Source organism: Ixodes scapularis, unplaced genomic scaffold (assembly GCF_016920785.2).
Source record: "Ixodes scapularis isolate PalLabHiFi unplaced genomic scaffold, ASM1692078v2 PGA_scaffold2__306_contigs__length_199485367, whole genome shotgun sequence".
NCBI lineage: Eukaryota > Metazoa > Arthropoda > Arachnida > Ixodida > Ixodidae > Ixodes > Ixodes scapularis.
Window position 1 is genome coordinate 183,067,771 of NW_024609857.1, and position 13,359 is coordinate 183,081,129.

General features: G+C 44.2%; 1 long non-coding RNA gene across 1 annotated transcript; it reads left to right on the forward strand.

Moving 5' to 3' along the window:
* Positions 1-4,769: 4,769 nt before the first annotated feature.
* Positions 4,770-12,353, forward strand: LOC115318148. The gene is made up of 3 exons (XR_006077923.1): positions 4,770-4,816; positions 7,304-7,543; positions 12,220-12,353. It is a non-coding gene; the product is annotated as an uncharacterized LOC115318148 (long non-coding RNA).
* The last annotated feature ends 1,006 nt before the right edge of the window (positions 12,354-13,359 follow it).

The following is a 13,359-nucleotide window of genomic DNA, read 5'->3' on the forward strand; positions in this document are numbered from 1 at the left end:
GCATTAAATGCCATAGTTGAACCAAAGATGCACCGTTTGAACGGACGGAGCGGCAGTGAAACTGATGTCTGGTACTTGTTTGGAAAGCTAGAGCGAATACACGCAGATTGCGGCCAAAGAAGGTCAGGTTTGGCTATGCCGTGGCTTCTTTGGTTTTTATAAGCACTTAAAGTCTTGGAGAACACAACAAGGTAAGGCCGTAAAATCTGTGGTAAGTACCTGGGCAAGCACCGTCATAAGTGCATAGTCATGGCGGTCGTCGTCTTCGGCCTGTTTGGTATCACCGGCCAGACCAATTATGCAGCGAGTGCACACTGGGTTCCACAGTTTTCTTTTTTTTTTTTTTTTGCAAACAAAAAATTTTGTGCGTGAACGACGACCAGCGCAATGACGATTCTGTTTTTTGTGCTGCTTGATACGCTGCAACGGACAGAAACGTTGGTGGCAATCGGAGTTCGATTGACGCGGAGAATTGTATATTATTGCGAAAGCATTAACTGTCTAATGGAGAGGAGCCGGCGTTGTCCGTAACCACGAGAAACGGCAGAGAAATTTCCCCCGCGCCGTACCGACTCTTAAAATGGCTGCGACGCGTCGCGCGCGCTGGATAGTACCAAGGAACGCCACCTCAAACATAATACATCCGCGTTCATTCACCATATTTTTTTTGGATTCCCTCTATGCGAAAGCGAAGTGAGTTTCTTATTGGGCGCCCTTGAACGTGCGTAGTAATGCAATCTGAATTCCAGAAATGTAGGAGTACAACAGATTTCTTAGATAGCCCCCGAAAAGCCGGTAGGTGCATTTCTTCAAAGATACAAGAGCTAGAAACCTTGGCCCTCTGAGATAAAGTACTCCACAAAATAACCTTCGGTAAAAACTTATTTCACGCTTGCCAAAACAAAACAACACCGTGAAACGAGGGTTATACCCTATAGCAAATAAATATATGCCAAAGCGTGCGTTATACTTTTCCTCACAAAAGGGGTAAACACGTTTCAACATTGTAAAGACAGCATAAAAAACTTCTCAACCGTTTGCACAAGTACGCCGTGTCCGCACATTACGGTCAATCACAGATAAAGGGGAACTCCGACGATTTTTGGATAGCCCTCGATTTGAATGGAAATTCCCAGACTGTATCAATAACCCTTTCTCAACTCAGAACCAAAATATCTTACAAAAATAACTTTTCTTTCAAGGTATTGAATTTTCAAGTTACGCCGGCCACGAGTTTTCCGGGAGGCGACTCTTTACTGGAAACAATGAAAAATCCCGACTTTTCCTATGCATGAATGTTACCGGTGGGCAAGAGGGCGAGTGACCCGGGCAGCCATAAAGCGAATTTTCGGGTGCCAGCGATAGAGATTATTCTTTCACACCTTCAAGGTGGGAAGCTTCTTTGCAATGGGTAGCAATCTGTGCTTTAAGGTAGATTTTAGGAAAAGAGCCGTACAAAAACTTTTTTTTATCTCCTTTCGTAGGAGAAAAAAAAAAAATAGCGCTCCCCGGCAGCAATGGAGGCGAGCCACGTCAACGTGTTTTTGCGCGAACTGAGTATTCAGAGAACTAGAGCCGCATGAAACATTCTCATGTATGATCAGAATAGTTAATAAACTTACGGACTTGAGTACGCGGTTACAGACTTCGTAGCCGAGCGTTGCGAGTACAGTATCCTCCTGCTTTTGGAACAGCTTCAAAAGTGGCAAGCGCTGACTCAAGCCGGCTGTGACCACTACAACATCCGTCCGAAGGGGAGCGCTAATTATATCGACAAACATGGTACGTATTCTAGCTCTACGGTCGCCATTTGGCGCAGTCACTTTTTTTTGTTCACAACTGCTTCCTTTTCTATTATTCAGAAATAGTATATTTGTTTTCAACATCGAATGTAGCTCGCGCTAGTCGGAGTTTTACTCAGGCGGCCGATCTGTTGAAAACGAAAAGTGAACGTCTAAACAAAGCTGATGTCCGAGTTTAGACATTACTTTCCATGCAACGCTATTCGTGTCTGCTATTACGGAGGTGCTAGGAAGCATGCCCGTTCAGCTTCATTGATATACAATAGAGCCATTGCCTTGTTGGCATGCAATTTTTTCTCACAGAAGAGGTGCTGGAAGCGTGCTTATTTTATTACATTGCGAAGAAATGTTATATAGGGATGAACAAATGTGAAAACTATAAAAATATTATTGTCGTTGTGGAGAGGCACGGAAAATTATAGCTGATAAATGCTATGCTAAACCAGAACCTATAAAAAATCTTATATAGATCTACGCTTTTGCCGGTCGCACTCGAGGATGAGTGTTTGATGAGCGTGTTGCATCCTACTTGCCGTCTGATCGAGGTACAAACGCTCGTACCTCGATCGGACGACAAGGATCTCTATCTTACGTAAAGGCTAAAATGAAAGAAAAAATAAATGAAGTGTCGGCTTTGAAGTATCAACACTCCGCGTAAAAGCCAAGACACGGTAATCATTCGGCCACGCACCCGCTCATTCGGCGACGCGCGAGGCACAATATCACTCACAAGACTCTATGGTAGCAGGTGACCGTGACGCTGGGCTTTCCGCCCGCTCTAGGACTTCCTAATATTTACTGATTTAAAGGTTTTGGATGACGCTCATCCAGATTTTTAGTGAAGTCATATGTTTATTTTCACAAATCAAATAGTTACTTAAGATATTTTAGTGATCGAATAGATCTGACCTGATGTTAGCCATCTATATCATGTCCCCCTGGCCGCACACCTTCTCTGCGCAGATCCTTTGTAATATTTATATCGGTTACTGTTTGGGGTTATATTCTGATTGGCTAGGAGCATAGACTCTGAATAGGTCTGGGCCCGTTTGCTCGAAGAGCTAGCCGCGGTTAGCGTTGGCCAAAGTCCCTAGTAGATACCGAAAGTACCTAGTTGTACCTACGTTGTACCTACTACGAAACTTTAACGGCTGGACATAAAACAAATCCGTCCTTTATTATTGGGCTGGAGCCTGCGCCACCTTGTGCTGAAAAAAATAAATCGTTATTTTTTTATGATACAAGGTTTGCTTTATGGGAACCGTTTTCGGCTGAATCTAGTTGTAACTTGCAAGAAACGTTTGCTCAATTGAAAAGAAAAAGGATAGTTTTTTTTTTGCATCGAAATTCTTTCTTTCGAAGTGTGGAAGCGTAGACAAGACACCTAGTCAAAGTGCTTTGCAGTTTTCCGTTGTCGTGTTTTGCAAAAAGCAAGTGCGTCGACCGTCGCTTCCAAGTCTGGCAACGCCTTGTGTGCCGTGTCGCGTGCACGGCGTTTGTTTATACAACCAGTTTCGCCTCGTTGCACGCAACGCGCGTTTTCGTTTTCGGTTATCATCTGAGTTTTCCTGTCTGTATTCTGCCCTTCGACCGACCGACCCACCGACCAACCCTCCGACCGGCCACGGACTGACTGATAAGATTTGCGGACCGATTTCCGACTTTGCTACCGGGCAGAATGTCCAACGCAAGGAATCGCCGACACAGAAGAGACCGCACGGACGCGCAGTACGCAGCGGCAATGATGAGGCGACAGCGTGTGCTGCGGGACCGCCTGAACCCCTTTGAGGATTTCGACGAGGATGGGCTGCAGCAACGGTTCCGATTTGGAAGAGCGGGCATAATGTTTCTCGCCGACACACTACGTCCGGACTTGGAGCGCCGTACACGTCGTAGCCGCGCCCTCTCTGCGGAGCAGCAAGTGATCATCGCCTTGCAGTTCTACGCAACTGGGAACTTTCTGATCACTGCAGGCGACTACATCCGCGTGCATGTGTCAAGTGCTTCACGGGCTGTGAGGCAAGTCACCGTAGCGCTGGCTCGTCGAGCACAAGACTTCATACGGTAAGGGTCCTTTTTTTTCCTTTTAATTGTAGTTTGCCAGCCGTATTGAAGTAAAGTAAATACACTAAAAATATATCTGAATTGCTGGTGATAGGGATGTTTTGTAGGTTGCCTTTTTATGGCAGTAATATTCTACCTACTGGTAACTAGCCTCCCCCCCCCCCCCCCTTTTCAATAGAAAAAAAAATGATTACGGCCGTAAGCGGCCTACTTGCCCGATTGGAAAGGGCCCGGGCACGCCATTTTTCTGAGAAACCTCAGAAAGCGACCCGTTTGCACTTTTGGTAAGGACTTGCACCGAATCACAGTCACTTTATAGGTCTTGGTAACTGAACAAAAATAAAAAGGGATCCTATGAAAACATGCAAACTTCACTATTGAATAGGTGCTACTGAGGCACTTTACTGCTACCACATACTTGAAGGGCACAGCCAAAGTCCTTAGCATTCCTCATTAAAAAGGTATTCAGGAGCATTGTAGCTGTAAGTTTGCTATATGTGGTTTAATTGCTGAGGGGATCAACGACGCAGATGGCCTGACGCTGCGGAGGGGGCAGCCTTGCAGCACAAGTTCTACGACATGGCCGGCTTTCCTTTGGTCGTGGGTGCTGTTGACGGTACCCATGTCCGGATCCAGGCACCCCATGTGCACGAGGAGGCGTACGTCAACCGCCATGGATACCATTCCATCAACGTACAGGTGGTCGTTGACGCCTCTTCTCGGATTCGCAACGTGGTTGCAAGGTGGCCTGGAAGCACCCACGACTCTCGGATCTTCACGGAGAGCACCTTGGCAGTCAAGCTGGCCAGTGGAGAGTACGACGGCCTGCTGCTTGGTGACAGCGGCTGCTCCTGTCAACCATGGCTGATGACGCCATTCCTGTCGCCATCATCAGCAGCCGAAGTCGCATACAATACGGCACACACGACGACAAGAAGCATTGTTGAACGGTAAATCTAGGCCATATATTGTGAAGGGCACAGAGATATTCATGCAAGACATTTCGAGACGACTAGCTGTCTTGACGTAATATGTGCAACACGTGCATGCTCCTTACGTCTATTGCTATTCTTTATGGCATAAAAATATTCATACAAATTTTTATATTAATCTAACGAAGCATAAGATACCGTGGTTTTATGTAAGCAAGATGAAAGTAGTATCCTGAGATTACGAATCAATACAACTTATAATAGCTGCCTTGGGTTCTGCGGTTTCAGTTTTTATTTTTCTGGAATCGGCATACTTTTTTCGGTTGTTATTGTGAGTATGAAATTTTCAGTTTTTATCGATGAATATTTTTAGTCGAAAGCTTACTGCCTTTTTCCGGTCGATATCTATTGACCAGTTACATTTTTTTCAAGCAGGTTTGTCGAGAATGCTGTAGATTAGGTTCATATCTGAGTTATTCGTCAAGCGGCAACACTTGCAGACATGGCAAACGTAACCTTGGTTATACATGTGCTGTGACGACAAATTCTTAATCGCAAAATTCGCAAACGTAATTCTTGGCACGCTTCTTTGTTCTTCACATGTGGAGGACTATTAAAGCTCCTTTCTTCTAACCAGATAGCACCTTGAGAGAGGCTGTTTAAACAGCTTTGGTTTTTTTTTATGCTCCCTACAATAGGAACAGAATGACATCCCATTCCTCCCTGAACAAAAGTAAGACCAAATGGCTTGACGAACAATGAAAACGCTCCAAATCCGCCCTCTAGACGACCACTGCAAACTTGATGGACAAAGGAACGCAAATTGCATCGATGACAAACCCAAATACTTCCTAAAGTGTGCTTCCAACAGAATAGTTTGAAAGCACGGAGATAAGATAGTTGACTACTCGGTCACATGCTTCTACACTCTGTTTACTCGGTCACATGCACCTGTAATGGTCTAAAGTACTGACCATTTAGGTTTAAAATCAAACTTTCAAAACTTACCTCACCGCACTTTATTAGGTTTTATCGCTTGAGACTGAAAATGCAGAACCTCAGTTATGTCTTAGGTCCCCAGGACTGGCAATAATGGGGAAAAGCACTAAACTCACCTCAGGTGCCAGTGCTATGCAAGACCCCGACAGAAGTTGATATTTTGTTAATTGGACAAAAAGAAGCATTAATGACAATGGAATTTTTTTCCTATACACAGCAGTGGAAGTAACACTGTGCCTTGGCACTTTCATATGTCTACTTTTTGAAATGTCAGTTTCGGGCTGTTTAATGGAAACTAACTAAACGTGTTAGATATGTATGTACTCATATTGAGTGCACAAGTACAGCTAAGCTCGTGCGTGCTAAGATGCGTGTGATCCAAAAATAGCGGCACATCGCTGTAAGTCCCAAACGATTGTGTGTTGCTGACCGTCTTGACCGATTGGCCAAGAGTACATGCCTAGCATGACCTATTCTGCTCTCATCGATGGATTTAAGAGTAGTGCCAAGGCATCATTTTGGACAATGTTGAAGTTGAGCATGCAATAACAAGTTTCCACAAATAGTCTCTAGACACCATCTTACACGTCATTCACGACTGATGATGAGTCGCTGCAATCTCAAATGTTCAGGCAAATCTTGCTTGGGATTCCGTTGTGAAAGCGCCATAAGACCCTCTACCAAAACTTTTGCTGCATGCGTCCAGGAGCTTCCACTTGAGTCAGAAATGGCGGTGCGTGGACCACTAACTAATAGAAACACTAGCGGCACAATCAAAGGGTAGGAGTACTTGGATAAGGTGTTATATCAAGTGCTTTACGTCTTACATATTCCAGACTTACAAGACGGATTCTTATTGATCAATGACAAAAGTAGATGGGTTGCGCTACCACGAACATCTATTCCTGGAGAGTGGAAGGGGAAAGGCTCAACAAGACAAGAGTCTGGCTCTCTTTCTCTTTTCACTCTGTCTCACAAGTAACATGTAGAATGAAATTTTGATGGTACTGTATTTGTTGCAGTATAAAGCTTGGTTACAAGTTAATTCTTACAGCTTTGGGAGCAATCAGCTAGCAAAAAATTCTAACATATTGGCCTGTGCATATGCAGGTGTTTGCTTGGAAGCATATCCACGAAACCCTTTGAGGATAGCGTTTGAATAAAGCTGCACTTTGCTTGTTGCTTTCTATAAAACACATTGCACAGGCTAACCTCAGGTGACCCCGGATGTGAACGCAGTGTAAAAATAATTCGGAAGGAAAATAAAATGGTATGCATAATGCCCAGCTTTCGATATCCTGGAGCAATGGGCTGGAGCTTGGGCTGGAAAAATTAGGAGGTGTGATATCGGGCACGGCAGCCAATTTGCGATTCGAATTCAGCTGTAGATTTGTCCTTGTTGCGTGTCATCCTCTTGAGTATTTGCGTTCCACGCTGTTGTCCGATTTTGCTATTGGGTTTCTGGGAAGGAATAACATGTGGTTTTGATCCATGCGCTCTGTACAGGACAATCGGCCAACTCAAGCGGAGGTTCCATTGCCTTCACGCTGAGCTCCGAATGGCTCCAGAACGGTGCTGCGACATCATTGTCGCGTGCTGTGCCCTCCACAACCTGACCAAGAGGTACCCCTGCAGGACACCCGTGGCCGCCATCCCCTCTGAGGTTCCCGTTGAGCCCGTAGCAGCCAACCGTGCTGAGAGCAACGAGGCCCGAGACTTTATTGTCAACCATTTCTTCGGCTAAGTGTAAGTGTCTGGATAGGTATCTTCTGGCTGTCCATTTCTAATGCAAGATGCTTTGTTATGATCGTGGCTATTGCTTTCACCTTTTGTTTATCAGGCTTTGCAGATAATTATAAAAAAATTATGTCAGACAGTTGTCTAACTAGATCGAATAATTGCTTGAAATATTATTTATTGTTTTGCTACTTAAACATCAATTGTATTTTTGGAAACTGCAACAGTTAGGGGCTCAACCGTGCTGCACAGTTAGCAAGAAGCCAACAGCTTTGAGTTATTGATTAATTTTATTTTAAGCTTTTTTTGTATGATCTAACTGGATGTAAGGTTATCATAAGTTCTACCCAAAATAACCCATAAAGGAGTGTGACACATGTGACAATGCTGAAAATGTGTTATCAACATGACAATGACATTCCAGCAATACATATATCACTCTTGCACAGATCAATTTGGGTAGTGCTTGCAGATATCCCACATAGAGTTTCGAAATTTGGATGATAGAAATGTAAAGATTGATTGATGGACATCCCCTTATACCTGTTGCTTCCATAGCAGTACGTGTAAATTGCAGCATGAGCGACGAAATAAGTAATGAAAAAACATTTTCTTACTTCCCGCATTATTGTTGCAAAGGCTTTGATAGCTCGAAATGTGTCGTTTGAGGCACTTATAATTAGCTTGTTGGAAAGAGTCTGCTCGAAAAAAATCCCTGCCGAAGCTATTGGACAAACGGGAGTGCAGTGCAATGTCCAACACTCCTGCAATCGCACGCTGCAGCTCAACTGCTTGTTACTGCTTTGGTCTCCTCCCCATCAATTCCTGCACTCTCGCAGAGCTACAAGCATAGGCACACACGGGCTCTCTTAAACTAATAGATTTTGAATTTGATTTCCGGAGTTCATAACAATGCACTTTTCAAACTTCTAACTAATGACACGAGGGATGCTTCTTCAAATTTGTGCACTTCTTCGCACTCTCTGGAGCTCTCTTTTTATACTGTCATTATTTTTTGTAATACATTTCCCACACCGACGGATGCTTTATGGGAAGTGCTGAAGTCAGCCCTATAACAGACTATGTGTGCACAGTTTATAATGAGGCAACTGAAGAAGACAGTTATTTTCCCATTCAATATCTACAAACTGATACTATTTAATGGGTACAGGAGCATGAATAGGAGAGTATAGTGAAACAATGTTTATTTGATACCAATTTCAAAGCTATCAGTACAAATTATATATACTACCCCATAGAATGTTCATTTTTCACTGCATACTCATGGTTACTAGCTCATAGGATTTACATAGTGTACGCTTCTGAGTGTTGAGTCATAACACCTTTCACAGGTTTTTCCAACCTGCAAAGCTTTTCTCTTATTTTTCACAAACCTCCTAGGGTTAGTTCATATTTTCTTCATCCTGGCTGGCATGATAACATCATTTGCAAAACATTTATTTTTAGTAGGGCATTGTCCAGAGAGGTGCTTTATTGTACATACTACACTCTCATTAATTCAAACTCCAGAAAGCCACATATTTTAGTTGGATATATATGATACTAGACAACATTACGATTTGTTACATGGATAGCGACATATACAAAGCAGATTTTGGCCAGTTTCCTCTACATAGCACAGTAGCTTGCTTATAGTTAATGCATAACTATAAGCAAGTACAGGCATAACACATTTGTAAAAAACTGTGACTAAGTTTATTCATCCGGCAAAAAAGTCGTCAATTGTGGACTGTTTGGTCAGCACATGAGATCCCAAAACAAAATTTTCAATGCCAGCCAACGCAAGTAGCTCTTTACGGGACTTTTCCTTTGCAGACAGAAACTTCCGGAGCTGAGCGATGTGCTCAAAGGCCTCTGCGGCTGTGACAGTTCGTAGTGGGTCATCCATTTCTTCATCGTCATCTTCACTGTCACTGCTGCACTGTGCTGGCATTACTTTCCGTACTATGTCCTCTAATGAGTCATCATGACAAACACACACATCGTCGTCAAGACTAATATATTTCGCCTGCACGGCGTTCACATTACGTGTTTCAAGGCCAGAAATCATGATGCCAGTGAGCTGTGCCTCGTCCTCGTTGTCGTCTTGGTCATCATTGCTAGTCTTGAAGCACATAATGTGAACGCCGTTTTCCGTTCTTGTGTGCCGTTTTCGCTTAATTCATAGTTTTTTGTTCTCGCGGCCCCGTTGACTGCGCTTCTTTCCGAGCACTGGTGCACTGCAGAGAAGCAACACTCGCAAAAGCAAGCTCCGCAGGTATTGCCTCTCTGCGGTGCACCGGTGCTCGGGAAGAAGCGCACTCAACAGGGCCGCGAGAACAAAAAACTATGAATTAAGCGAAAACGCCATTCGAATTAAGTGGCTTATAAATACATAAAAAAGCTTAGCGGGACAACCAAAATTTTTAAACCTGTTTGAATTAACTGGAAGTACGAAATATCCGAGTTCGAATTATCGCGAGCCTACGTACAAGCAGCAAGTAGATTTCAGCTCCAAAAAACTGTTGTGTTGGATAACAGTGTATTTTTTTCTCGGTTGTATATCTATTCTGTGCGGACAAGTGATCACTTTGTGTTTTAATGTATGTGTGTTATTTCCCACCCGTCCTACAATAATGCCCTCGAGGCGATGAAGGTACTCTATAAATAAAATAAATAAATAAATAAATAAATAAATAAATAAATAAATAAATACTTAAAGAACAAGTTAAGTGGTGACGATTCAAAGTAATAAGAGTTGAAGACCCGGGGCCCCAAAAGGTGACACACGCAACAAAATGATGTAGAGTTGTGTTTGATCCCTTTTTCTGTTCCTGAGTTTCGGGATATTCTTAGTATGAACTTTTTCGTACATAAGCAGCACACAGTCCATAGGTCGCAGGAGCATATCCAGGCAGAAAGAGCCTTTATCTTAAAAGCAGAAGGAATATTTGCAGAGGCAAGTCAGAAAGTGTCTGTGGTCCACTCATCGATTACTCGAACATTTTCTTAAAACACAGAAACTCGACCTTGGTCTTCTGCCGGGAGGCTAATCATCTTGGCGACCTCCTCTCTTGAGCTGTGACGGGGAGCCGCGTAATGAAAGTGAAACATGTGAAGGGATATGGGAAAGAAGGAAATATACATCTGCCTTTGAGCTTAACCCATATTTTTATTTTAGGTATCCATGTAAATTATGTGCCACCTACGGGGCGTCGAAAGCCTGGGTGCCATACTGCCAGTATGATATTCTGTTGCTTACTTAACCACAGCGTAAAATATTGCGATCAGAACAACCACATTGGTCTAGTGTAGGGATAGTCAACGACATGGAAAAGATTGTGTGCAAGCTTCCCTTGTAGATAGCATGCATAAAATAAATGAAGTGTCAAGCATACCGTGTTTGCACGATTCTAACGTGCCCCCGATACTTACATGCTGGCAATTTTAGCTCCCAGATATCGAAAAATTTAATTGCTGCCGATTCTACCACGCAGGTAAAGTAATGCACTTTGAACACCCATACCTCATAAAACCAATTTTAGGAAACGCACGGCAATACACAAAATAAATACCGCGCACAAGTTTCTGTTGTCGGAATCTGGCAATTGGTCTTCGCTGTCCACAGACTGCACAAGGTCATCCTTGCTTCCGTCTAAAGCGTTTGAGGTGCCGTTCTTCTTGCGCTTGAACGAGTGTGCGACCGTTGCCTATTAGAGGGACGTTTTAGAGTGCAGCTCTTAGGCGCTCGTTTCCGGCTTGAGCGGCGTCGCCGTCGCCATCGGCGTAACCGCCGGTGCATGATGGGTAAATTTCTCCGCCAAATCTAGCGGAAAGATTTCTCCGCTAAATCTAGTCAAAAAATTTCCCCGCTAAATCTAGCGGAAAAATTTCCCCGCTAAATCTAGCGGAAAAATTTCCCCGCTAAATCTAGCGAAAAAATTTGTCCGCTAAACCTCGCGGAAAAATTTCTCTGCGGGGTTATGTGACCTGGGGGTCACGTGACCCCCCCCCCCCCCCCCCGAGGTCACGTGACCCCCTCCCCCTCAGTACCCTTCCCTACTCCTCCTCAAGAGCTGCGCTCTAATTCGGCGTTACAGAGTTGTAAACGGCCTTCGCTTTTTTTTTCATACAACACTTCGCGAGCTCATTGGGTCGCTGGGATTGCGAGGCTACGCAGTGTCGCTCCGTGGTTATCGTTTCCCGTCAGTGTGACGACATAAAGGCAAAAGAACGCGCGATACGGATACCAAAATATCTAATGTAAACAAACGGTCACAAAGGCGATTGGGCTAGCTGCCTTGCGTTTTTCTTTTGAGTTTTGGTTTCAATTGTAAGTGCATCTAATTTTAGGCACCCATTTTGGCAAAAAAAATGTGAGCGTTATAATCATGCAAACAAGTATGTAGGTCAGAAAAAACGCAAAATATGTATACAACACAGCGACAAACAATGCAAGTAGCTCAATACATGAGTTAATCTTGTCCTAATTGTCTTTTTATCAGTTCAATTTGCAGCTGTGCTCGGGTGGTTTCAAGTCTAATGAGTTCTCTTTGCTCGCTGAGCACTTCCTCCCCTATAGCATAGAAACTCCGTGCAGCATCTGCTGCAGCGAGGGTTGCGTTTGCAGCCTGTAGGGCCCCATTTGTGTACTTTCTCTCAAGGAGTATATTCTCATGCTCCAGATCCTGCTGTCGCTCGGCCCTTCTCTGGTACTGCTGTGCAGCCTCACGGGTCCAGCGCTGGTTGTGCTGCACAACAGGAGAGGCCAGTGTTCTCTGTGCTGCGTAGTCTTCAACTGTACTGCTGCCAGATGACGAGGGTGGCGGCGTGGTCACCCTTTCCGTGCAGCTGCTGTAGTGACACGCATGACCAGGAAATTGTTTGAGGTTAAAGGGATACTGCAACAAAATTTCGGGTTTCATTTTTTGGTCTATATGTGTTCGAAGGAACAGTATCACATCGAACACAACAATATCTTGTTTAAAAAGTCACGAAAAGGAATTTTAATACAAATTAAGCGATTGGCAAAGAGCACCAGGTGGATGTCGCTAACGCCTCGTCTGTAATGCCCGTCTAAGAACCTTGACAGCTAGTGACGGTAACTGTCTCGCCTCCGGCTACCACAATAGAAGAGGGCAAGGAGGAACTCTCCTCTTCCAAAGAATCCTTTTTGTATGTCCCAGAAGTTGCTATTGTCCCCCTACAAGATTATAAAAGATTAACCCGTCACTCAAAATTCGTACAAAAGCAGCCGCTTTGGTTGCTGGAACGATTAGGCCATCCTCTCGACGTCAGCCTCGTCGCAGCTTTTCTCGTCCCGAGACGAACTACGTCACGATTGCGTTGGGTGTCACATGCTCTCCGCTGGCTGTTCTCCGAGCGCTTGTCAGGGTGGGCCGTTTGTAACGAAAACTATAGCCACCAGGTTCAAAATACAAACGTGCGATTGTCATTTAGGGATACAGTGGATCATATGCAACCTATTTTTGAACACGACGGGTATATTTTTAATTTCGTTGAGGTATCCCTTTAACGCATAAGCCTTTACAACGATTATCAGCAAACTTAAAATGCCAAGTCACTGACTGGCTGTGGATGGCAGCCCGAGGTACAATATTGTAATGCGTAAAGTTAATGCTCCGGACGTGTTCCGAGCATGCGCAGTGAGAAAAATGGCAGCTCACAGAGGGCTATTGTTGGGCATGAGTGAACTTGTAAATTTCAGCATAACTTGGCAAACTGCAAGGGCTACAGCTCCAGAGAGCTGCTCAGAGCATTGAAGCAAAGGATTGTGACTAGACACCATACTCGTGCACGTACGT